General features: G+C 43.6%; 1 long non-coding RNA gene across 1 annotated transcript; it reads right to left on the reverse strand.

The window, feature by feature from the left end:
* Positions 1-3,224: 3,224 nt before the first annotated feature.
* On the reverse strand, positions 3,225-27,416 carry LOC307182491. The gene is made up of 3 exons (XR_013827183.1): positions 27,005-27,416; positions 15,266-15,365; positions 3,225-3,458 (listed from the first exon to the last, which is right to left on the reverse strand). It is a non-coding gene; the product is annotated as an uncharacterized lncRNA (long non-coding RNA).
* Positions 27,417-27,838: the final 422 nt, after the last annotated feature.

The raw sequence follows: 27,838 nt of genomic DNA on the forward strand, positions 1-27,838 counted from the left end.
AGGTCTTTGTGACAAAGGCATTAGCGAATTAGTTGTAAACATTGAAAATACGCTGCCTTTTTGGAAACCCTGAATGGGGATTTCTTTATATTTTAAACATACCGAGCTCTCCTCTCCCCAGGCTTCAAAGGGCTGTGGCAGCAGCGGAGGACGTGCTGTGAGAGACAGCATGGTGGATTTGGGGGCCTGCGAGGAGGGAGAATGTCCGGGGCACAGGGGATATGACTTTGTGCAGGCAGGGTTGTGGAGGTGAGACTGGAGCGGGGCAGAGGTCACAGAGCTCCCGGGGCCGGGCCAAGGTCTCAATCTCACAGCCTTGGGGAGCCCAGAATGCTGTCACACAGAGGAGTGTCACAGTTGGATCAGAAAGTTTACCCAGGTGGAGTTCTGGAGAATTGATTTGGGTGGGTGCTGTAGAGGCCATGATGAGAGACGGAAGACCACTCTGGGTGCTGCCGTCATTATGCAGGTGAGTTTCACAGAGGTGGAGAGAAACGGACAGGACAGTGATCTGAGGGTGAATGTGTGGCAGGGGGAGGTGACTCACTTGTGCTCTGGCTACAATGACAACCACCAAGACAGGGACTTAAGGAGGAAAATAGCTTCAGGGGTAGACGCTGCGTTTGGCTTTGGATGTGTCGTTTGGGCCCTGGCACCACCAAGTGGAGACATCTCTTGGGCAGAGGGATATAAATGTCTGAAACTTTGGAGAGAAAGGTAGGCTGGAGATAAAGATTTGGCTTTCATTCACCTTCTAAGTCCAAGGTGATTGAAATGGGTGAGTTACTGATGGTGAAACTGAGTCCCCCTAAAACTGAGTTCCCTTACCGAGTTTATGATTAATCTCTCTATCCAAAACGTTATTCCTTTTCTTGTCCCCTCTGACCTCAATCCTGTGCTAACTGAACAGTCAGATGACTACCACTGCTGCTGTCAGTAACATTGTAAATGTACTAAAATTACTGTTATAGATCACATCATTAACGTACAAATTCAGGTTGTTTCTCCAGGGCAAGATGAGCTAACGGACCCCCAGCTGTGAACTTGGTCAGAGAATCACAAACCAGAGATACCTTGACTCCCAAAACTATGATTAAGCAATGTCCCAAGATATGAGTAACCCCGGCTTCTTTGTTCTTAAAGAAGAAAACCCCAAACTCAAAGACCGAGTGGGAGTGGTCTGAGGCTTGTCTTCCACTCCCTTGCTTGGCACCCTGCAATAAACACTGTCTTTTCCTTCACCACAACCTGGTGTCAACAGATTGCCTTTGCTGCCCACCGCGCCGGGCAAGCAGACCCCATTTGGTTCAGAAACAACGGAGGATGTGAGTGAGAAGGCAAGAGGCCCCAGCCCCGCAGGGGAGAGGATGGTTGATTCTCTGTTTCCTGGAGGAAGGGCTGTGACGGTTGACAGGCTTGAACAGGGCAGCAGCTTTTGCTGGTGTCTTCAACGTGCCTGAGCACAGTCGGATCCCTGGGAGCCATCTGGAAAGTCAGTCTTTTCTGGTGTGACCCAGTTCTAGATAAGATGACACTAATAATACCCATTCACTCCTCGGAGCTGTGAGGAATCGGGAGCTAAGGTATGTGCGGGGCTCATTATGCAAATAACCTGTCCTGCGGCACAGACAGGGCTGGCTGGTCCTTCACTCCTTCCTCTCCTCTCCCAGGATTCTGGAATGGTCTGCTGCTGCCCACACACAGCCCTTGCCTTCTTCCTCCGGGTACCTGAAGGCCTCCTGGATGTAAGCATCTCTTGAAAAACAACGATCTTCATTTGCCAGAATTGTTTTAAAACAATTCTGGCTATGAGAATGCTCAGATAAAGTCAGTTTCTCTTTCTCAATAAGAAAAATGAGGAAAGAGAAAGCATTGCCCGGGGCGGGTGGGCTGGGGGTGGACTCAGGAGATGGATGCTGTCCAACTAAGCACACGTCTGTCTCTGAATTTCTGTGAAATGCGGGTGTAGAGCTGCGTGAGCCGTCAAGACCCGGCCCAGACGTGCTGAGTGTGATTCTAGCCAACCTATACAAGTCAGCGCTTGCTAGCGCGTGAGTCAGAAATATTAAAATATGGCTCAAAACAAGGAGTTAAAAATGGTAATTTTCAAGGTCTTATGTATTTATTCAATAAGTATGTATGGAGCACCCACTGAAAGTCAGGCACCCTGGTAGCTGCAGGTGAGGTAAAGGGGAGCAAAGGTGCTCCAGGGGCCCCCATAAGAGTCTAGTGGAGGGCACGCGACTGGGGCAGTAGCTGCACAGTGTGAGGGGTGCGTGTTGGGGGGAGGGCGGCAGGGAGGCCGGAGAGGAGGCTGTTCCAATAGTTCTGCTCCTTCCCTCCGCTCTCTGACAACGTTCCCACAGGATGTTCCTGGCCCACCTCTATCTCCATAGGAAAAATCTCGGAAGCGCCCAGAGGATGTGGTGCACCCCACACTTTGCAAGGAGCACCCCGTGCTGGGAGGGAATGCACTCATCCTTCCAGACCGCCGACGGGAGCTTTCCCAGTGTCAGTGCGCACTGACGCCTCAACTTGTGCCTGAACTATTTTTAACTGCCTGTCGCCATGGCAGCGTGAGAACCGCTGGGAAAGATGTGGCCTTTCTGACAGCAGTCAAGATGCTGGCTGCCCTCTCATCTCACTTAATCCCCTGCGCGCCAGAGCCGAGATAATCTACATTAAATTCCCGCCTTCTATTGGCAGAGCTGGAGCCCAGACACCACTCTGTGCTTCCTCATCTGCAAAGTAGGGATCTTAATAAAACAAAACCCAAAACCAACAAAACATCTCCCTTTGTGGGTCTGTTGTGGGAATCAAATCAAGTCGTTAATGCATGAATGCACTCTGCATGGCCCATGTTAGTTTCTTTCTTGCTTTCTTTTTATTTTTTTTAAAGATGCTTTGATGTGGACCATTTTCAAAGTCTTTATTGAATTTGTTACAATATTCCTTCTGTTTTATGTTTTGGTTTTTTGGTCCCGAGGCACGTGGGATCTTAGTTCACCGACCAGGGATGGAGCCTGTACCCCCTGCACCGGAAGGTGAAGTCTTAACCACTGGACCACCAGGGAAGTCCTGGCCCAGGTCTTAATGGCAACACCAATCCCCACCCCCTTCTGCCCTTCATCTCTGCTTTATGGGCCGATGCCCGTGAGCCTTCTACAGGTTTCCACGAAGTCTGGAAACATAGGCAGTATCATTTCTTTCTTGACAGACTGGTGATGTCCTCGACATTCTGCACATTTGCCCACGTTTCCAGACTTTCCAGACCCCCTGCAGGACCAGGTCAAGGGCCTGCCTCTCCCTGGCAGAGGTGGGAGCTGATGCAGACAGGGAGCTCTCTCTGTCACTGGGCTTTTTGCAGTTACATACCTGGATCCCTGCCTTGTCTTTACTCCTTGAGGGCCGGGACTGTGTGTCTTTTCACCTTGTACCCCAGCACCCAGCACCAGGCCCTGAGGACAGGTAGACACTTGATTAGTATTTATCGAATGAAGAAAGGAAGGAAGGAATACAAGGGCCAATGGAGAGTGCAAGTGTGACATTGTGATTTATAATAAGAAATATATATTTGGGACTTCCCTGGTGGTACAGTGGTTAAGAATCCGCCTGCCAATGCAGGGGACATGGGTTTGATTCCTGGTCTGGCAAGATCCCACATTCCGTGGAGCAACTAAGCCTGTGTGCCACAACTACTGAGCGCACGTGCCATAACTACTGAAGCCTGCGCACCTAGAGCCTGTGAGCCACAACTACTGAGCCCCCGTGCTACAACTACTGAAGCCCGTGTGCCACAACTACTGAGCCTGTGCTCTAGAGCCCGCGAATCACAACTACTGAGCCTGCCTGCTGCAACTACCGAGCCTGTATGCTGCAACTACTGAAGCCTGCGCGCCTAGAGCCCGTGCTCCGCGACAAGAGAAGCCTCCGCGATGAGAAGTCGGTGCACCGCAACAAAGAGTAGCCCCAGCTCGCGGCAACTAGGGAAAGCCCGCGCGCAGCAACAAAGACCCAATGCAGCCCAAAATAAATAAAATTAAAAAAAAAACGAAATATATATTTGGTCTTCCCATTTCTGGCAGAGCTCCTAAAATCTCTGGAATTTCCTAAGGGCTGAGCACGATCAAAGTGTCTTTTGTTACGTAAACTTAGCTGGCTTTTGAAATGCCCCTAAGTCACCTATGGTTGCATGCTGGTCATCAGAGGAACTGACCATGGGATGAGAAGGGTGGAACAGTTCCACCCCTCTGAACTCTGGGGAGAGGACAGGGGCTGGAGATTGAGTTCAGTCACCAATTGCCGATGATGTAATCCATCGTGGCTATGTAACAACGCCTCCTCCGTGAAAACACAAAAGGATGGGATTTGGAGAGCTTCTGGGTTGGCGAGCATGTGGAGGTGCTGGGAGCTCTGCGCCCTTTCCCTGTACCTTGCCTTCTGCATCTCTTCCATCTGGCTGTTTCCGAGTTATATCCTTTTATAATAAACCGACAATCTAGTAAATAAAATGGTTAAGCTCTATGACGCCTGCAGCCAGGGAGAGGTCAGCTGGCAGGAAGTGATGTCTTTCTGGAGAAGAGCTGCCATGGAGGGGAAGGAGTGGTTCCTGGGAGCACAAGGCTGGGACAGACTGCTCACCTGCATGGTGTCATGGAGAGCCACATGGCCTGGAAGCCTGACCTCAGGGCCCTGAGCCCTGGGGAGGCTTTTGATCTGGTCTTGGTTCTGCAAAGAGCCTGAGAAACATGCCCTTGATGGAGGAAAGGAGCATATCCGGAGGGAATGCATCTTGATTCCTCCTCTGGGGAGTCGTGGGGAAAACTGGAGGGAACTTCTGATTGAAGAGGTGAAGACCCTATGTCAGGGTCCCTTCAGGTCACAGTAGTTTTGCTTGAGACAGGAGATAGCCATCCCCAGGAAAAATGGTCCAGGCTTTTGCAGAGCATTCAAGAGCATTTAAGCAGTAGTTGGAACTTTCAGGAAAACGAAGGAGACAACCTGTGGGTTCTGTCTGCGTAGCTGAGAGACCGACTCACCCATTCACCCTTTGCCCTCCCTCCCTCCCGCCAAGGTTATCCATGAAGGCTGGACTTGAACAACGGGGGTCTGATCTATGTCGTCATCCTAGTCTCCTCCCCAGGCTGGTTTTTAAAAATAACTTTTATTTTTTCTTAGAACACAAGTAATTGACACTCTGTAGATTCAGAAATGCAGAAAAGAACAAAGAAAAAGAACCAGCTGTAATTCAGTTGCTCAGAGATAATCACTCTTCATATTACGGTATCTAGTCTTTTCTGCATGAGTATGTATTATACGTGCACATACGTGTATGCACATGTATGTATAGAAATGCGTATTTATGCAACGTGTAATTCTTTTTAGAAAAAAGATGTCAAATCGTGTCTGAGAGCTTAGACTCTGGAGCCAGGTTTGGGTTCTAATCCTGGCTCTGTTGTGTGCTGCCTGTGTCGTCTTGATTGGAACCTTTCTGTGCCTCAGTTTCCTTATCTGTAAACAGCCAAATTGGTTGATGAAAAATAGTATCTCACTGTTGCCTGAAGTTGAAGTTTTCTGTTGGTCATTCATGTTTCTTGGAACTGCTCGGTCGTACCCTCTGTCCACAGGAGGGTACGCCTCATGCTTTCATGGTGTGTGAAGGTGCTGTGTGTTCCTGCCACTTCCAAGTTTGGGGCTCTGGACCCCACCCTTAGCCTCTGATTATCCACCATCTTTGTTGTCTCTTCAACTTCTCCCTCTGTGTTGCCGCCTTTCCACCAATCAATACAATCAATTAAAATGTTGATTTCAATAATAAATTCTGGAGAAGGTGCGGAGAAAAGGGAAGCCTCCTACACTGTTGGTGGGAATGTAAATTTGTGGAGCTGCTACCAAGAACAGTACGGATGTTCCTTAAAAAACGAAAAATAGAACTACCGTATGACCCAGCAATCCCACTCCTGGGCATATATCTGGAGAAAATCATAATCCAAAAAGATACATGCACCCCCGTGTTCACAGCAGCACTATTCACAATAGCCAGGACATGGAAGCAACCTAAACGTCCATGGACAGATGAGTGGATAAAGAAGATTTGGTACATATATACAATGAAATACAATTCAGCCATAAAAAAGAATGAAATAATGCCATTTGCAGCAACATGGATGGACCTAGAGATTATCACACCAAGTGAAGTAAGCCAGACACAGAAAGACAAATATCATATGCTATTACTTATATGTGGAATCTAAAATATGATACAGATGAACTTCTTTACAAAACAGAAACAGACTCACAGGCATAGAGAACAGACTTACGGTTACCACACGGGAAGGAGGGTAGGGATAAACTGGAAGTTTGGGATTAGCAGGTACAAACTACTGTACATAAAATAGATGAACAACAAGGACTAACTGTATAGCACAGGGAACTATATTCAACATCTTGTAATAACCTATAATGGAAAAGAATCTGAAAAAGAATCTATATGTATACCTGAATCACTTTGCTGTACACCAGAAACTAACACAACATTGTAAACCAACTATACATCAATAAAATAAAATTTTAAAGGGTTGATTTTTAAAACATGCTCAAGTCTCTCCCTTTTTAAATAAATAAGCAAAAACTCTTGCTGAATGCTATGTCAGCCAAACTTCCTTTGCCAGCCGAACTTCCTATGGGCTGTCTATACCCATCATCTCTCTTCCCCATCCCCCTTTCTCGATCTCAGTCTGGTTGCTGTCCCACAGCCCCACCCAGATTGCTTGGGAATGGGCTCCCAGTGGCCTCCTTGCTACCAGATCCACTAGGCACCTCTGTCTTTATTCTTCCCGGGCCTCTTGCCTTTGGCACTACCTCCTCCTCCCTCTTTCCCTTGTCTTCCTGGACCACAAACTCTCCTGCTTCCTGGGCTCCCTCCCATCTCCTCCCCTCTGCTCATTCTTTGCTGGTCCCCTTTGTAAGCGTCCCTCCTTGAATGTGCTTTTCCTCAGCCTTCCTCCTTGCTTCTTCTCCTCTCTGAGACTCTGACTGAACCCAAACATATCTTCACTACTTTGTAAATGCGGTCCATTCTCAAATCTCTACCTCTTAGCTCAGACGGCTCTTCTGAGCTCCCGATCAATATACCCAACTGGACACTTCCATTAAGACATCCCCTAGAGCCATCAAATCGATGTGTCTCAAATAAAATTAAATATCTTCTCTGCTAATACAGCCCTCCCCTTTGGTTTCTATCTTTGGGAAGGGTCAGACTCATCTCCCTGTTAAAGTGTCAGTGAGTCATTTTGAAAGAAATCAAAGCAGTGTTCCATTAATAGTTGAATTTTGGGAATAGAACGATGGAAGGGTGGCCGGGGCATCTGGGTCTTCTGATGTCACTGAAATCACAGATGCTACTGTGCTTTGTATTCTTGTCCTGTACGAGGCAGACCCTGATGCCTGAGAGACAATCAACACTTATAATTACTAAATGCATGGAAACTCATGGGACCAAGAGGAATAGCTTTTCACAGAGTGCTTTAGCTGGAAGGGCTCTCAAAGATCATCTGGTCCAACTGTAGCCCCGAGAGGAGTCTGTGGTCCTCAGCACATGTCTAGTGGTGCAGAGAAGTGACCTCAGACCCTTCCCAATTTCCACTGTGATTTCCCGGGGGCCACTAGGCATGGCCATCAAAGATACCCCTGCGATGAGCTGGGAGTCTTGGCCCCAGGTAAGAGCATTTGATCTGACGTTGTTTTCCTTTACCCTCCAGGTCCCTGTCCTTAGGCGCCCTTGGAAAGGGGTGGGAACTCCGTGTTGCTTACAGAGGATTTTCTTACCTCTGGCTGGGCTCCCAGGCCCTGAAATCACAGGAAAGCATGGGCAGGTGTAGTTATCAACAACCCAGGGAGGGAAATGCTCTCTTTAAAAACCTAATTAATTACAGAAATTTGAAGCGTACTAAGAAGAGAGAGAAGAGTACAAAAGAATCTGCATGCATCCAGTCCCCAACTTCAACTCACTCCTGTCATACATGTAAGTCTCCTTCCCCTCAACATCTTTTTGTTTGGTTTTGTTCAATATCATTTTATTTTATTGTCATTCTTTTTTTAAAAAACTATTTATTTATTGGAGTACAGTTGATTTTTTCTTTTGGCTGCTCCACACGGCATGTGGGATCTTAGTTTCCCGGACCAGGGATGGAACCTGCACCCACTGCACTGGAAGCTCAGAGTCTCAACCACTAGACTGCCAGGGAAGTCCCAAAATAGAGCTGATTTACAATATCGTGTTAGTTTCAGGTGTACAGCATAGTGATCCAGTTTTATATATAAAACTTTTAAGATTCTTTTCCCTTATAGGTTATTACAAAATATTGAGTCTAGTTCCCTGTGCTGTATCAAGATCATTTTAAAGCAGGGTTTCTCAAACTTTTTGGTCTCAGGACTCCCTTGCACTTTCAAAAGATATGAAGGACCCCCAAAAGTTTTGGTTTATGTGAGTTAAATTTTTGATACTTCTATTAGATATTAAAACTGAGAAACTTTAAAATATTTACTTATTAATTCATGTAAAAATTATAACACTTATTACATGTTAACATAAATGACATGCTTTTTAAGGAAAAATAACTATACGTAAACTAGTAAGAAGAGTGGCATTGTTTTACACTTTTTACAAGTCTCTCCAGTGTCTGGTTAATAGAAGACAACTGGATTCTTAATAGAAGAGAGCTGAATTCTTTTTGCGGTACGCGGGCCTATCACCGTTGTGACCTCTCCCGTTGCGGAGCACAGGCTCCGGACGCGCAAGCTCAGCGGCCATGGCTCACGGGCCCAGCCGCTCCGCGGCATGTGGGATCTTCCCGGACCGGGGCACAAACCCGTGTCCCCTGCATCGGCAGGCGGACTCTCAACCACTGCGCCACCAGGGAAGCCCTGTGCTTTTTTTTTTTCCCTTAAATTTAAATTTGTCACCGTAGCCTGGAGAGCCCTCCATGGTAGAACACAGAAGTCTTTCCTTAACCATTTTGGTTGAACAGTTTTACTGAGGTATCATTTACATAGCATAAAATCTACTCATTATAAGTATATTATTCAATAATTTTAGTAAATTTATAGAGTTGTGCAAGCGTAGCCCGGTGCATCTTAGAACATTTCCATCACCCCACAAAGTTCCTATCAGTAGTCAATCCTAACAACTCCAGCCCTAGGAAACCACTGGTCTGCTTTTTTATTTTTTTCTTTAAAACAGCTTTTTCTAAATATTTTATGTGGTCATATGGTCTTTTATGTCTAACTTCTTCCACTTAGCATAATGTTTCTGAGTTTCATTCATGCTGCAGAATGTGTCAGCACTTTGTTCATTTTAAATGTCTAATTGTGTTCCACTGTACGACTGTACCACATTTTGTTTATCCATTCACCCGTCAATGGGCATTCGGATTGCTTCCAGTTTGGGGCTATTACGGATAACACTGCTGTGAACATTCACATATGTATCTTTGTATGAACATATACTTTGATTTCTATTGGCTAGATTCCTAGAAATGGAATCACCGGTTGTCCTCACTCATTTCTACAATGGCATCGAACCCCATGGCGTAACTTATTCAACCAGTAACTTATTCAAGCAGTCCTCTATTGATGGACATTTGTGTTGTTTCAGCTTTCCTTTTTGCTATTGCAAAAACAGTGCTACAATAAATAGCCCGTGCATGTGTAATTTATTCCATTTGCCAGTGTATCTTTTTGATCGATTCTTAGACATGCGTTTGCTGGGTCAAATGGCAACCACATATGCAGTTTGGCTAGATATTGCCAAGTTCCCCTCATAGATACTGTGTCATTTTTCATCCCTACCAACAGTCTGTGAGAGTTGTTTTCCATAGCCCTGCTGGCAGCCTGTATTATTCAACTCTTGTATTTTCATCAGTATGTGTAAAAGATGTTATCTCAGCATAGTTTTTAATTAGGAATGCTCTCTTTTCTAATGTGTCATTTCATTCACTCATTTATTCATTCATCCATGCCATACCGCAAAGAGGCAATGCCCCATAGGTTGCTCTAATTGCTATTCTTATTGTCACAGGTGCCAAGCAGAGCTCAGAACAAGGCAGGAAATATTCCTGCTACCCTGGAGCTTACATTCCGATAAGGAAAGGAAAATAATACAGCTAATTAATATGAACATGTTCACACAGTGGTAAGTACTCTGATGAGAACTGAAAGAGGGTGACAGATCAGTGGACGACATCCATTCGTTCAATTGCTGAGTCACACCTACAGTGTGCGGGGCTCCAGGTGAAGTGCTAGAGCTTTCCTGGTCAAGGTGCAGCCAGTCTTTTGTGAAGGTGATGGGGGTGAGTGTGTACGCTGCCTTAGGTCATATAGAGCAGTCGGCACAAGCTGACCCTCTTCTACTGGGCCCTGGGGACACAGAGAGGAGCAGAGGTGGTCTCTGTTCACAGTCTAGTGGAGGAGAAAGACAATGAAACCAAGCCATTCCGGAAGAAAAATGCCCTAATAGTGCAGTGGGAGCATATGAGGAGATTCCAGAAAATTCCTCAGGGTGGTTGAGGCTCAGGGAAGGCCATGCAGGGCCTCTGAAGATGAGTGAGGGGGCCCAGCAGCCTTGCAGGGAGAGGGCATGTCGGCTGCCCTGGGCACGGAGCACGGCCCCCGTGGTGGAACTGTGAGGTCATGAGGGTCTCAATCGATTAGGCAGCGTCTGAGGGGCAGGACAGCAGCCATAGGTGTTCTTCTCTTAGAGTTCTTAGCACTTCTTTGTTTGTTTGTTTTTAATTGGGGTATAGTTGCTTTACAATGTTGTCTAGCTCCTGCTGCACCGTGAAGTGAACCAGCCATATATGTACACATATCCCCTCCCTTTTGGATTTCCCTCCATCCAGGTCACCACAGAGCACTGAGTAGAGTTCCCCGTGCTATACAGTAGGTCCTCACTTGTTATCTATTTCATACCCAGTGGCATATATACATTAATCCCAATCTCCCAATTCATCCCACCCCAACTTCCCCCCCTTGGTGTCCACATGTTTGTTCTCTACATCTATGTCTCTATTTCTACTTTGCAAATACGTTCATCTGTACCATTTTTCTAGATTCCACATATATGCGTTAATATACGATATTTGTTTTTCTCTTTCTGACTTACTTCACTCTGTATGACAGTCTCTAGGTCCATCCACCTCACTACAAATAACTCAGTTTCATTCCTTTTTATGGCTGAGTAATATTCCATTGTATATATGTGCCACATCTTCTTTATCCATTCATCTGTTGATGGACATTTAGGTTACTTCCATGACCTGCCTATTGTAAACAGTGCTGCAATGAACACTGGGGTGCATGTATATTTTTGAATTATGGTTTTCTCAGGGTATATGCCCAGGAGTGGGATTCCTGGGTTATATGGTAGTTCAGTAGGAGGGGTTTGGGCCGGGTGCTGCATTCTTGACCTGGGCCGTTGCCCTTCCCTCCCGTTTAGAAATCAGTGAGAGATGATCCCTGGTCCCTGTGCTCCTGCTGCTGAGATAGTTCTCCTAGCCCAGCTTCAGCCACCCTACCCCCATCCTTACTGAGCCTGCTTCCAGAAAAGGGGCCTCACTGACCAAGTGCAGTACCTCCCACTGCCACTGGACTTCTGTCTGACATGTGGCAGAGTTTCCCAAAGTGGTTTTCCAGAACCCCTGCATCAGAATAACCTTGGATACTGCTGGTTAAAAAGTTAATTCCTGAGCCCTGCACAGGATGTATAGAGTCAGAATATCTGGGCACAGACATGGACATTTTCAATCAGCTCTCCAGGTTGTCCCTGTGTACACCAAAGTCTGAATGTCACTTTTCTAGGGTTGTGGTTCTCATCCGGGGTACTTGTTAGAAATGCAGGTTCTCTGGCCTTGTCCATGCCACCTGCATCGGGAACTCTGAGGGTGGGCCGGGCAGGCTGTGTTCTGACAAGCCTCGGGGTGATTCTGATGCATGCTCAAGTGTGAGAACCACTGGATTAAGGCAAGTGTCCTCCACCAAGGCTGCATGTTAGAATCACATTAGAGAAGTCCCAGGCAGCTTCTAAAATTCCTGCTGCTCAGGCCCCAGCTCCCAGGGATCCTGGTTTGGGTGACCTGAGGTGGAGTCTGAGCATCTGTGAGCTCCCCAGGCGAGCTGAACGTGCAGCCAGCGACGAGAACTACTGGTCCAGGACAGTGGTTCTCTGGGCGCAATTTTGCGTATCACGGGATACTTGGCAAAATCTGGAGACATTATTTGTTGTCACAGCATGGGCATGCCACGGGCGTCTAGTGGGGAGAGATCAGGGATGCTGCTAAACATCTTGCAATGCACAGGATAGCTCCCGCAACACCCAGGCTAAAAGGTCAGTAAGGCCAAAGTTGAGGCATCCTGTTCTAGGGAAACAGTCATACCCAAGAATCTTAGCTTCTAGACTTAGCCCCACCCCTCCCCGCAATAAGATATATATTTGCAGAGTATTTTTTTATTCTCAGAAACAAGACATTCCATAGAGCTTAATTCTCACCTACATGACAACGAATACAGATATGCTTATACATGCTAACATTCGTAAAAAGGCATCCCCGGTACGCATGTAGACGCATGCAGAAAGATACATGCACGTGTTTGTCTGCACAGATGCCCGCACTCATATTTACTGAACCACACACATGGAGCCATACCCCCTACGGTAACTCACAGTCATTAAAGTGCACACACACATATACACACTCACACACTGACAACCCCATTTGTTAAGTGCAAGGGCCCTAGTGTCACCCAGAGTTCTCATGTTCTCCCCATCCCCATTCTTTTTTTTAAAATTAATTAATTTATTTATATTTATTTTTGGCTGTGTTGGGTCTTCGTTTCTGTGCAAGGGCTTTCTCCAGTGGCGGCGAGCGGGGGCCACTCTTCATCGCGATGCGCGGGCCTCTCACTGTCGCGGCCTCTCCCGTTGCGGAGCACAGGCTCCAGACGCGCAGGCTCAGTAGTTGTGGCTCACGGGCCTAGTTGCTCCGCGGCATGTGGGATCTTCCCAGACCAGGGGTCGAACCCGTTTCCCCTGCATTGGCAGGTGGATTCTTTAACCACTGAGCCACCAGGGAAGCCCTCCCCATCCCCATTCTTGCTCTGCTTTGCCTGAATGGCCTAGGTATTGACATGGTGGAGACTCCACATGCCAAGGTCATGGTTGCATGTCCTTGGGGTGGCAGATAATCAGGCGGGGTGGAAGGAGAGCCTGTAGCGGGCATGGTGCTTGGGTGCAGCACGAGGGGACAGTGAGAAGGGACTTGGGGTCCCAGGCGCTCCAGGAACCTGAGAGAGATGAGGGCAGGGAGGGGAAAGGAGTCAGACTGATGCTCAGGGAACTCCAGGGGGAGAAAGGGAGGAAGGGAGGATGAGGGGGAGGGTGGACCTGAGCCAAGGTGCCCGATGGAGCACACTGCCATCGCTGTCTGCTTCTGCTGTCTCCTCAGCGCCTACTCAGATTCAGGCAGAAATATTTGCTAAGGGTTCACTCAATATTTCTTTAGACACTTATGCATACCTTAAAGGATGGTAGTGGAAAGCACATGGGTCTTTGAAGACAGGTAAAGCAGATCTGAATCCCAGGCCTGCCACTTGCATGGATAAGTTTCCCAAACTCTCTAATCCTTTTTTTTTAAATTAATTTTTTATTTTTTGGCTGCGTTGGGTCTTCGTTGCGGACTTTCTCTAGTTGCGGAGAGCGGGGGCTACTCTTCGTTGCGGTGCGTGGGCTTCTCATTGCGGGGGCTTCTCTTGTTGTGGAGCATAGGCTCTAGGCACGTGGGCTCAGTAGTTGTGGCACACGGGCTTAGTTGCTCTGCCGCACGTGGGATCTTCCTGGACCAGGGATTGAACCTGTGTCCCCTGCATTGGCAGGTGGATTCTTAACCATTGTGCCACCAGGGAAGCCCTAAATTTTTTTTTTATTGAAGTATATTTGATTTACAATGTTGTGTCAAACTCTCTGATCCTTGGGTTTCTTAGGTGAAAAGTGGGGATGACAATACCTACTCCAAATGGCTTTGTAAAGATTAAATTGCATGATACGTATACATTTCTTACAAAGCGCCTAGCACAGGGTAAGCCCTTAAGAGTACTAGATCCTTTCTCTTACCCTCCATCTCCTCCAGGTATTTTTTGTTTTTTATTGAAGTATAGTTGATTTACAATGTTGTGTTAATTTCTGCTGTACAGCAAAGTGACTCATTTATACACTTATATACATTTAAAAATATTCTTTTCCATTATGATTTATCCAGGATAGTGGATATAGTTCCCTGTGCTATACAGTAGGACCTTGTTGTTTATCCATGCTATATGTAATAGTTCGCATCTACTAACCCCAAACTTCCAGTCCATCCCTCCCTATACCCCACCGCTTTGGCAACCACAAGTCTGTTCTCTATGTCTGTGAGCCTGTTTCTGTTCCTCCAGCTACTTTGGACTCATTCATATATGTCTATTTCCTAGAATAAAAGCCTCATTATGCCTTATTGAACTGGAAAACATTTCCAGAAACATGATAAGTGAGTTAAAGGATATGACCATTTTGATGACCTTTCAGATTACTGTCGACTGCTTTTCAAATACTATTTCTGGATTTTTTTTTCCAACGGACGTCTCTCAAAGAGATGAAAAACTTATGTATGAAGGTGCTCATTTCGGTGCTATTTATAAGAACATCATTATACAACAGAAGGATAATAACTGACTTAATCCTGTTAGAAATAAGGCAGCATGTAGTCAAATAAGCAATTAATGGTTAAACCACTTGTGAATGATACTACTTCTTGATAGATTATTGATCGGCTGTTGAAATAATAAAAACAAATACTAAATAGTAAACTTTAAAACTCTACCTGACAAAATGAAAAGAGAAAGCTTGAAATAGATTCTCAACAATTGTTACAATGTTTTAATACACACACATTCGAATACAACTTTAGATAATACTTTAAAATGAAGCTTGGCAAACTTTTTCTGTAAAGGGCCAGATAGGAAATATTTTAGGCTTTACAGGCCGGATGGTCTCTGTCACTGCCCAGTACTCAGTACTGCCCCTGTAGTGTGAAAGCAGCCATAGACATACAGTATGTGAATGAATGAGCATGGCTGCGTTCTAATAAAACTTTATTTACAAAAACAGGTTGCAGGCTGGATTTGGCCCACGGGTCAGTTTGCAAACTCCTGCGTTAAAGGGAAAAGAGGGACTTACCTGGCGGTACAGTGGTTAAGACTTCACCTTCCAGTGAAGGGGGTGCATGTTCTATCCCTGGTCGAGGAGCTAAGATCCCACATGCCTCGTGGCCAAAAAACTAAAAACATAAAACAGAAGCAGTATTATAACCAATTCAATAAAGACTTTAAAAAAAAAGGTTCACATTGAAAAAACTCTTTAAAAAAAATAAAGGGAAAAGAACTGTGTTTGTGAATATATGAGAATATTTTTCTAAGTTTCCTTTTATAACCTTACTATATGACCATCTTTTAAAAGTTTAAGAAAAAGGTGGACATATAATATAAAAATGGGCAAAAGTCCTGACCTGATGATTCACAGAAGGAATACCACAATACCATAAACACAGGAAAAATGAAGTATTCACCACTTTTGAAATATGAAATGGAACTTTTAAGAACCCCAAAATACTTAGTGCTCACAGAAGTATAGTGAGGTAGTCATGCTATTACAGTACCAGTTGGAAAGTCAAATGGCAACACTTCTCTAGTCAGAAAGGTGTTAATATGCCAAGAGTCTGCCACTGTTCAAAGCCAAAACTTCAGAAAATATAAGTAATGAGGGGCAATTCATCCAACCAACTATGAAAACAAAACGTAAAGTTTGAGTAATGAAATTAATGTGGAACATAGGAGAGAGACAGAACAATGGAAAAGGAGAAAAGGTTCAGAAATAAACACCAAAGTATGTGGGAATTTATTATATCTTATAGGTGGCATTTCTGATCAGAGAGCAAAAATATTAGGAAAACTGGACAGCCATTTGGAAAGAAAAACTGGGTCCCTACCTCACACCTTCCCCCCAATTAATTCTATATGAAAGATTTAAAGAAAAAAAAACCTATAAATGTACCTTTAAAAATTGGGCAGTTTTTTTAAAAGAGCAAACTCAGAGAGAGGAAGGCCTTTTAAAGTATGCTGCAGAAACCATAAACAATATGACTGTGGGATAATATTTTTCTTAAAAATTTTTTTCAGACTTAGGGCTTCCCTGGTGGCGCAGTGGTTGAGAGTCCGCCTGCCGATGCAGGGAACATGGGTTCGTGCCCTGGTCCGGGAAGATCCCACATGATGCGAAGCGGCTAGGCCCGTGAGCCATGGCCGCTGAGCCTGCGAGTCCGGAGCCTGTGCTCCGCAACGGGAGAGGCCACAACAGTGAGAGGCCCGCGTACCGCAAAAAAAAAAAAATTTTCAGACTTACTGTATCAGAAAATTATAAAAAATTTGATAACACACTGTGTTGGGGAGGGTGTGGGAAAACATGTCCTCTTATGCTCTGCTGTATTGAAATGCAGTGATATCTAGCTAAATAAAAATGCACATACCCTCTGACTCAGCAATAATTTCACTCCTAAATATTTACTTTATAAATATAATTGCACATTTAAATGAAATATATATAAAGGTCATTATGTCTTTCAATATTGCTTGTAACAGCAAAAGATTGGAAACAAAAGCTTAAATGTCTATCAACAAGGGAGTTAACAATAATACTGTATACGTTACATGTATTCATACAAGTGAAAACTGTGAAAATTATGTCATTATGAAGAATGACAATGCTCTTTCCTTACTGATATGGAAATATTGCAAGACATCTGGTTAAGTGAAAAAGGCATGGGGGAAAATTGTGTTCATATCATGCTAAAATTTTATGGGAGAGAAAAGGAAAACGTATACTTATAAAAGTGTAGACGGTTTCTGGAAAGATATATGAAAAACTTGTAAAAGAGGATGTATCTGGGGAGAAGAGATGGGTGGCTAGGTTGAGGAAAGGGAAATAAACTTAGTTTTCATTGTATACCCTTTTTTAAGTTCTTTAAATTTATAATAAAGCATTACCTATTTAAAATTTAGATTTTCTAATAATATTTAAAGACTCAGGGAAATATTTTTCTCAACAGCATCCCCTATTTTTCCACTTGGATGGCTAAGAACCAACTAAAACTCAACATGTCCAAAGCTGCACCCCAGATTCTGCCCAGAATCTGCTCCATCCGCCATTCGCCTCACATCAGTTAATGGCAACTCTATTCTGGTAGTCGTTCAGGCTGAAAATCACGGAACTATCAACGGCTTCGATCTCTCATATCCTATGTCCAAACTCTGGCCACACTCGGTTTCTTGTTATTCCTAGAAAATGCCAAGCACCGTCCAGTCTTTGGGCCGTTGTATTGGCTGTGCTGTCCCCGCTGCAGGGCTCCTCCTCGCAACCTGCATGCTTCACGCCCTCTCTTCGCTCAAGGCTGTGTCCATAAATCACCTCACTGAACTGAGAAGGAACCAGCCCTCTAGCCAGCACTCGTGACCCACTTTGCTTAAAAAAATTACAGGGTATCTATGACCTTTTAGCATAATGTACAACTTCCTTTTATATTTGTTGTCTATCTCTTACTAATTGACTAAGCTTCATGAGCGCATTAATTTTTGCCTATTTTGTTCATTGATGTTTCCTTTGTAAGCCCACAAAACTATTCAGTAAGCCCGCAAAACTATTCGCTGAATGAACGAATTCATTAATGTAAAGTTTACAGAGCACAATATAAAATTACACCTACAGTATAATGAGTTTTGTAGAAAAATATATTTAAAATATTTAAAGATTTTTTTTTAAAAAGATGTTACATTATGGGCCTTTGCATATTTTGCAATATTTTTTCCTCCTGTTGCTCGTGAAAGAGTATTCTCTCATTGATGGCTTGGCTTCTTCTCCTCCAATTTCTGGGGGAAGGAATGTATCTGCTTAGCTCAGATTCTTCCAGGTAGAATTGGGGAAATGGGCAGAAAGAAAAGATGAACGGCAAGAAGTGAAACAAGTTTAATTAATTTAATATTGGGAATGGAAGCAGAGTCTCTGAGAGGAAAAAGAAACTTGAAAAAGGTGAGGAAGGGAAAAAGGGAAGAGAAACCCCTTGATGTTGGGCTTTATGAGAGATTTTTGCTGGTAGGTGAGAGTGAGGGCTAAGGAGTTTTGGGGAAGCTGCAGGGTGTGGGAGGTGACAAGAGGATGGAAATGGGAAAGAAAATTTTAAGAAGTGTTTCTATTGATTATAAATGAGATGCCCTTTGATTTTCTTTAAGAATCTCCGGCGAAGATCTCAATGGCTTTTGATTACTTGCTGGCAGTGGACCACATAAATTCTTGGCTTTTTTAGGGAGAAAGAAATATATGGCAATGTCGTAAAAAGGAACGAAATTGTGCCATTTGCAGAGATGTGGATGGACCTAGAGGCTATCGTACAGAGTGAAGTAAGTCAAAAAGAGAAAAACAAATATCGCATGTTAATGAATACATGTGGAATCTAGAAAAATGGTACAGATGAACTTACTTGCAAAGCAGAACTAGAGACACAGATGTAGAGAACAAACGTATGCATACCAAGGGGGAAGGGAGTAGGGTGGGATGACCTGGGAGATTGGGATTGACATATATACACTACTATGTTTAATAGCTACTGTATAGCACAGGGAACTACTCGGTGCCCTGTGGTGACCTAAATGGGACGGAAATCCAAAAATGAGCGGATGTATGTATACATATAGCTGATTCCCTTTGCTGTACAGCAGAAACTGACACAGCAGTGCAAAGCAACTATACTCCAATAAAATATATATATATAATAATATATAATATTATAATTATAATATTATAATATATAATAATATATATATATGGCAACATTACAAACGGTTTGTTCAGGGTGGTGGCTTTCTGTATTATTTTAATTTTCTTCTGTATATTTGTCTGTACTTTTCACATTTTCCTCCATTATAAATGTATTCCTTTTATAGTATAGAAGGACATGATTTAACATTTTTCTTTACCCTTCATCCTTCAAAGAGTCTCTGTAGCAGTCAGTAGCTGCCTGAGGCATCTGTCCTTTGCCTGCCTATTTTAGGCAGGCTCCTGGACCAGGAAAGGGGGCCTGCTGTGCTGCAGACGGAGTCTTCTCCTGACCGTGGCTCTGGCCCTCTTCCCTCTGACTCTCACCTGACTCGCACCCTGGCTGGCTCTGTTCTGTGCTGGCCTCGGCTCCCCAGTACCCTCTGCAGCTGGCTGCTTTGGGTGGAGTCCTTTGTCTTAGCTCTGGCCCTTTGGACCGGAAACTGAAGCCGATCTACCTTCATCTCTCCCGAAAATGGAGGTTTGGTTAATAGCCGTACCCATCTGACTCCTGTACATGAAATCTTTGGTTTTTTAATTTTAAATTTTATAACATTTCATCATGATACTCAGCAGGGGCTACCCTTCCACATCATAAGAGTGGTGGCTTTGGGCTGCCACCTAGGGTCACCAGTTGTTCTGGTTTGCCCAGGACTGAGAGGGTTCTTGGGACAATGGCCTTTTCAGTGCTGAAACTGTGAAAGTCCCGGGCAAATCAGGATGAGCTGGTCACTGCGGTCATCACAGGCACCAGTAGGCTTTATCGCCACTGTCTTAGTTGACTTCTGAGGTTAGCGGTGAGGACACTCTCCTCACTCTGATACAAGTATGTTCTCTCCACAACAGGTGAAGACCATGCCCGTTTCTCTCCCCAATCATGGCAGGAATCAGATTAAAATGCAGGAACTTTCCTCCAATCTGTTGCTCTAGAGGGACTGACAAAAGTGTCAGAGCAGGAGAAGGGGCTCCACACCGGCCCACGCCACCAGCGGAGAAACACAGCCCAAAGGAAACATGGCTGAGGGGCTCCAAAGGGTCTTCTACTCAGATACTGTTCCCGGTACAAACAATACGGCTCTTCCCCGGGGTTGTGCAGACAAGAGCTGTACCTCTACGAACAGGTCAGCTCAGTGCTCCCAGTTCCTGGAAATTTGCATATCATGAATCTCCTTTGAGAGATGAGAAGGGTTTTTAGACAAAATTACTTTAAAAACACAAGGCTCTCACAGGACCCAAAAGCACAAACTCACAGCTTCTAACTAGGTTAGCTAAACAAGGACACTCCTTGGAGGGAACTGCTAGCACAGACTCTATTTTAGGCATTTCAGGGGAACACTGGTGATCATGACTTACACTGGATAGAGTGACTATTTAGGGACATTTATTTTTGCTGAAATATTTGCTGAGTATTTTTATAAAGCACTTCAAATCTGAAAAGATAAAAACAATTTCTGTAGGAGCCTTTAGAAGAGGGTGGGAAGGAAGATGGTGATCATAACACTGTAGCATTTATGTTGTGACACTTTCTGATACATTCAATGCCATTTCTTTAGAGTGAAGCTAAGGAACCAGAGCAGAGATGACAGCATAAACTTGGCATGAAACAAATGTTGTGAGCTTGGTGCCTCTGTTGGTTTTCCCACAGCTTTCATCTTCCCAAGGGGATAGGATAATAACTAAAGTTCCAAGGAGGCAATGACTCCTTCCATTGGGTGGAAATGGGCGGTTGAGAATTGCAGATGCATTCAGGTTTTGGGATTTGGTTTTCAGGCAACTTGCCAGGGATGGGTTCCAGCCACCCAGACCATTGTCATTGTGCCTCCTCCAGGAGCACTTGCACCCCTGCTTCTCAGAAAGAGTTAGGGCGTCTTGGAGGAATGGTATACCTGAGAGCCTTAGTCCTGCTTCCACACTAACATTATCTGGAGATCTTTTAAAGCCATTCACGAGGGCTTCCCTGGTGGCACAGTGGTTGAGAGTCCGCCTGCCGATGCAGGGGACACGGGTTCGTGCCCCGGTCCGGGAAGATCCCACATGCCGCGGAGCGGCTGGGCCCGTGAGCCATGGCCGCTGAGCCTGCGCATCTGGAGCCTGTGCTCCGCAACGGGAGAGGCCACAATGGTGAGAGGCCCGCGTACCGCAAAACAAAAACAAAAACAAAAATGAACAAAAAAACCATTCATGCTTGTGCTCTCCTCCATCTAAGAAACAACTTCTGAGGGTGGGACACAGGTATGGATACTTTTTTTTTTTTTTAATACTCCAGGTAAATTCTAATGGACAGTCTGCGTGAGAACCACTGCTGAAATTCAATGCTGTTCAAACTTGAATGAAATAATCACAAGCTAGGTAGGTGGATAGATAGATTGAATGATAAATGGTTGGATAGATGGGAGATGCGAGAGGGAGAGAGAGAAACAAATATATAACCCGTATGAATAATAGATGAATAATAGTGATTATCTGTGGTTAGGGAAATTATGAACAATTTTATTTACTTTATGTCTATTTTCTAGTCAACTGTGAAACACCAACAGAAAAAGGATTAGAAGACATAATGAGTAATTTTACAGAAAGATAGACAATAAGCATTAAAAAAAATCAACTTGACTAGTAATAAAAAAATACAAATTGAAACAATGACCTGATACATTTTAAAATGATCCTACTGGCACATTTCTTTAATAATGAGCTCCAGAAAGGCACCCAGGATCTCTGTGTGTTCTTTCTCACGACTGCATGGGAATCTACAATTACCTCAAAATTAAAAATTTAATTTAAAAAAATGATACAAAAAAGAACAGATGCATACTAGAAAGACTGATTCAAAATATTGGAAAGAGAAAATATAGCTGTGGGGAAAAGCCCAATAGATGTGACAACCTCCACTGGACAGAGTTAAGAGAATAAGTGAACTTGAACCATCAGGGACCAGGAAGATTACCTAGTCCAGGACGTGAAGACTCAGGCGTCTGCGGGAGTAGGAAGTCTCAGAGTGAGTGAAGTGGGATGACCAGGGACTACGGTGAACAGAGAGGACACATCCTTTCTAAAGAGGCATCCACTACTCACCTCCAAGACGTTTTTGCCAAGCGAGGAAGCAAACCCAGTGTCAGATTTTCCAATTTTTTTTAGAAAAAGTAAAATCTGAAGTTTAATAAGAAATCGTCCCATTTTTAAACGTTGGCAACTAATTGAAAAATTCCAAAATGCTATGCAGGTCAAATAAAATTAACTGTGACTTGTATTCAAACTTATAAAAACAAAAATGAGATCCAGTGTGGTTGATGATGCATTTAAAAATGAGCAAGGGGTAATGAAAATTGGTACAATCTTTCTGGAGGACACATTTGCAATCTGTATGAAAAATATTAAAATTTTGCATACCTTTTTGTCTAAAATCTCAAATATTTTGCTCTAAGGAAATAATTCTGAAATCTGAAAAAGATTAACTAAAAGATCTTCAGTGCAACGTTATTTACAAAAAAAGAGAAACTATGTGAAACCTTCACATCTTTAGCAGAATTGAGTAAAGAAATTATGTTTCATGCATACATCAAAATATAATGTAGCCATTAACAATGAAGTAGAAGAACAGCATGAAATCACGTGGAAATAAGTTCTCAGAGTGAAAAAATATATAATTTAAATTGATAGCTTTAGAGCTGATGTTTTGAGGAAGGAAAGGATGCGGTATAAATAGAGTATACTCTGTTTAATTCTAGCTTTGTAAAATTATACTTACATTACATATTATAAATATTGTATATAGTCTCTTTTTATTGCTCATCTGCATTTTCCAAGTTTTCAATAACAAACCCTGCTATGGTCACCTTATCCATTTCCTATTTATTTTCTTGCTAACAGAATTCTATTTTCATTGGGGTGGCATTAGACCCTACCAAAGAAAGGCGTCATTTCTTGGTCTAAGCCAACCATAGCAATCTTGCTTTCTGTTTCCCCAACATGTCTTGCATCTGACTGATTTCTAACAAAGATTCAAGGAGAAGTCGGCTGTGAGATGTACCGGGGAAGGTGTGCTCATCTGATAAAAGGGACAGATGTGTCTGGCTCTACTCTTGGCAGTTTTCCTGTCTGGAAAGTGGATGTTATGGCTGGAGCCATAGTCAGCGGCCTTCTAGCACACTTAAGGGAAAGGCTACCAGCATCACTGCTGGTCCTGAAAGTTCTGAGCCTCTGAACCATCAGTAACAACTGCCCACCTTCAGACATTTTGTTATGCAAGAAAACAAGTCCCTCTGTTTAGATGGAGTTTTCTGTTACTTGCAGCAGAAAGCATTTCTAACTGATTTAAATGTGCCCTAAAAACGCTTGAAAGAAACTACTTTTTAAAAAAATTAAGAGGTAGAGGGCTTCCCTGGTGGCACAGTGGTTGAGAATCTGCCTGCCAATGCAGGGGACACGGGTTCGAGCGCTGGTCTGGGAGGATCCCACATGCCGCGGAGCAACTAGGCCCGTGAGCCACAACTGCTGAGCCTGCGCGTCTGGAGCCTGTGCTCCGCAACGAGAGAGGCCGCAATAGTGAGAGGCCCGCGCACCGCGATGAAGAGTGGCCCCCGCTCGCTGCAACTAGAGAAAGCCCTCGCACAGAAATGAAGACCCAACACAGCCAAAACTAAATTAATTAATTAATAAAAAATTAAAAAAAAATAACTTTCTGATAAAAACAATGATTTTTAAAAAAGTGGAATAAAAGGACTGGAAGAATAAGTCTGTATCTTATCTGTATTTCCTAGAATATACGTGTAACGCATTTGTAATAACAATCCAGTAAAAGTTATTTCAAATTTTCTAATAGTCTGGAGCACATCCAATCCCGGCAATGCTGGTCTCCCAAGACCTGGCAGTCCTGGTATTGATTTGCTGTGTGATCTTGGGAAAGCACCTCATCATTCTAGAACTCAGCCTCCCAAACTGTGTAGTGACAAGGAATCAAATGATTCTTAAGGCTCCTTGTTAGCAGCTCCAGAGAAAGAGCTCAGGGCTCGTCTCTGAGTCTGTCATTCTCTTCCCTATGGACAATGACTGATTGAACAGATACTCTATGCAGGGAAACTGCTCAAGAATGGGAAATAAACACTATACTTCCTTGGCTTAAAAACAGGGGGCAGGGACTTCCCTAGTAGCGCAGTGGTTAAGAATCCGCCTGCCAATGCAGGGGACACGGGTTCGAGCCCTGGTCCGAGAAGATCCCACATGCCGCAGAGCAACTAAGCTCGTGCGCCGCAGCTACTGAGCCTGTGCTCTAGAGCCCATAAGCCACAACTACTGAAGCCCGCGCGCCTAGAGCCCGTGCTCCACAACAAGAGAAGCCACTGCAATGAGAAGCTTGAGCACCTCAACGAAGATTAGCCCCTGCTCGCTGCAACTAGAGAAAGGCCACACTCACCAACACAGCCAAAAATAAATAAATAAAATATAAATAAATTTAAAAAAACAAAAACAAAAAGAGAGGGCATACTCATGGATACAGAGACCAGATTGGTGGTTACCAGAAGTGGGGAGGGCATGGGGGGTGTGGGTGAAATGGGAGAAGGGGGTTAAACAATACAAACTCCCAGCTATAAAATAAGTCATGGAGATGTAATGTACAGCATGGGGACTATAGTTAATAACACTGTACTGTATATTTGAAAGTTGCTGAGACAGTCAATCTCAAAAGTTTTCACCACATACACAGAAAATCTTGTAACTATGTATGGTGACGATGTTAACCAGACATTTATTTCACAGTATATACAAGTATCGAATCATTATGTTATACACTTGAAACTAACATAATGCTATAACATAATGATATAATTATATCAATAAAAAACAAACAACAACAACAAACCCAGAGTGCACAGGGAACTAAAGCACCAAAGATCACTTCATAATTTTCTTTGTGGTGTCAGAATACCATCTAATGTGATTCTCTTCTGTTAAGTGTGGAGGGAACTCTCCCCAAATCTCCCAACCAAAGCCCAAATTCTATAACACGTTCTTTCTAACACCTTCTTACTGAGATGCTCCATGCTTTTCCATGGTGTGCTTTCCCCCTTGCTGCAACAGGTAATAAATCCAACTTGTTCAACTACAGGTGTGTTCCTGGAGGTCTTTGATTAGAGGGCACTGACAATATTAAGCATTCAAAACCATTTATTGCTATTATTAGCAATTGCTATTTTATAAATTTATTTATTTGGCTGCGTTGGGTCTTCGTTGTTGCACACGGGCTTTCTCTAGTTGCGGTGAGCAGGGCTTCTCTTGTTGCGGAGCATGGGCTCTAGGCTTGCAGGCTCAGTAGTTGTGGCTCGCGGGCTCTAGAGTGCAGCCTCAGTAGTTGTGGCGCACAGGCTTAGTTGCTCCGTGGCATGTGGAATCTTCCCGGACCAGGGCTCGAACCCGTGTCCCCTGCATTGGCAGGCGGATTCTTAACCACTGCACCACGAGGGAAGTCCCAGCAATTATTATTTTAAAAAATAATTATTACAGTAAGTCCCCTACATACGAACCTTCAAGTTGCGAACTTTAAAAGATGTGAACGTGTGTTCTCGTGTCCGATCACGTAAGTTAATTCACGAGTCTGGAGTACATTGTCATGTGCGTGCATCCTCTACAAGTGGTTGTGCGTTTGTGTACTTCACTGTACAGTGCTGTATAGAGTACAGTGGATGTCCAGAAGCAAAAATAAAAGCAGCGGTATATAGCTGATTGTGTTAGTTGGGTACCTAGGCTAACTTGGTTGTACTTACGAAAAAGCTGGACTTACGAACGCGCTCTCGGAATGGAGCTCGTTTGTATGTAGGGGACTTGTATTGTTATTAATCATGTGAGTCTAGCATATAAGGTGCATCTCTGGGGATGTGGCTGAGATACCACCAGAAGGCAGACTTGGAATAGGTTGCAAAAGGCCTTTGTTTCACATTGTCTTGTATGAAATGGATGGCAGAGCCCTGATACACACCACACACACACACACACACACACACACACACACAGATACTGACAAATCTCAATCTTTAGAAGGTTCCTCCACAAAGGGAGAAAACTTGTCTTTCCTGTTCACAGCTGAGTCTCCAGCATGCAAAGGAAAGCAGGTCACATCATATAGCCTCAACTCGGTACATTTTTCCTGAATGAATGAACTCAAGCATCCTGGGAGACTTTAACAGTTTAATTTAAACATTAATGGATCAGGTAGACAAACATAGCTAAGACATATATAGTGCTTACTCCCTACCAGGAACTGCACTAAACACTGAACATGTATTAACTCAGCTGTCTCTGGTCCCCATCCTATGAAGTAGATACTATTATGAACTCAGTTTTACGGAGGTGAAAACTGAGGCACAGGGCGGTTTAGTGGTTCACCAGGGATCCCATGGCAGGTAGGTGGCTGAGTGAGGATTTAAATCCAGGTAGTCTGACTTCAGAGCCTGTGCTCATAACCAACATGCTTTACTGCCTTGCAGTACAAAATAAAGATATAGAGAGTAATAATGTACAATTAACTTTGCAGGCGGATTTGTGTTGTTTGTATCTAAAAACATAGAAAGTACATTTTTTTCTTCCTTGAGTATGAGGGAAAAATGCTCTTTGCATATTTTTAATTGGTCATTTCATAGGCCATAGAGTGGAAATTACATAGATCATATAATTTGACCACAGCAAAATAACATTAGCTATAAACACCAAAAATAACAGGGGGAAAGCAGGAATGAAATATCAGGAATGAAAAAGGGGATATAAGAACAGATTCAGAGGAGATGAAAAATTATAAAGGTGTTCTATTTGTAACTTTATGCCAATAAATTTGAAAACGTAAATGAGACAGACTTATTTTCTAAGCAAAGATAAATGATCCAAAATTGACTCAAGAAGAATCAGAAAATGAATACTCCATTACTTACCAATAACTTTGGAAAGAATAATTAAAGGTATAGCCTTCTAAAATCCATCAAGTCCAGATTGTTTTGTAGATGCATTCTTTAAATCATCAATGAGCAGATAGATATCTTGATAATTTAAAAATACCAGTGTGGGGCTTACCTGGTGGCGCAGTGGTTGACAGTTTGTGCCCCAGTCCGGGAGGATCCCACATGCCGCGGAGCGGCTGGGCCCGTGAGCCATGGCTGCTGAGCCTGCGCGTCTGGAGCCTGTGCTCTGCAACGGGAGAGGCCACAACAGTGAGAGGTCCGCGTACCGCAAAAAAAAACAAAAAAAAAAAAAAACAAAAAAAAAAAAACCAGTGTGTAGGAAAAAACTAGGATGCTTTCAAAATCATCCTAGAAAGTTAGCATAACCTTGTACCAAATTTGAATGAAAACCTCACCGTCCCCTAAAAAGGAAAAAAATAATTTTATTTATTAATATAGATGCCCCCTAAAAGCCCTAAGGTAAATAAATAATTCCAATCCAACAGTGTATTTTAATAAAAGAACATACATTGACCATATAACGTTTGTTGGAGGAATATATATGTGGTATAATTAAGGGTGGCATCTTGAATCATCTTGAAGAGGAGGAAGGACTATTCAGATTTGGTGCTGGGACAGCTGGCTTCTCGCCTTCATCAAATCCTTGCCCTACCTTATGCATAAATCTAATTTCCAGATGAATTGATAACCTAACCAACAATATCATCATCAACAACAACAATAACAAAAAAGTTCTAAGCTACTAGAACATTTAAGCAATTATTCTTGCGATTCTCGGTCTCCTTAAGCAAGGTAGGAAATCTAAAAGTCATGAAAGATAAGACTTACAGATTTGAGTACACAAAACCTTGTAACTGCTTTACAGAGAAAGACCCCCCTCGATATTATTCAGTACTTAACAAATAATGGATGCCACATGAAAACATTTCCATAGGTAACACTATGG

This window comes from Stenella coeruleoalba, assembly GCF_951394435.1.
Source record: "Stenella coeruleoalba genome assembly, chromosome: 2".
Taxonomy (NCBI): Eukaryota; Metazoa; Chordata; class Mammalia; order Artiodactyla; family Delphinidae; genus Stenella; species Stenella coeruleoalba.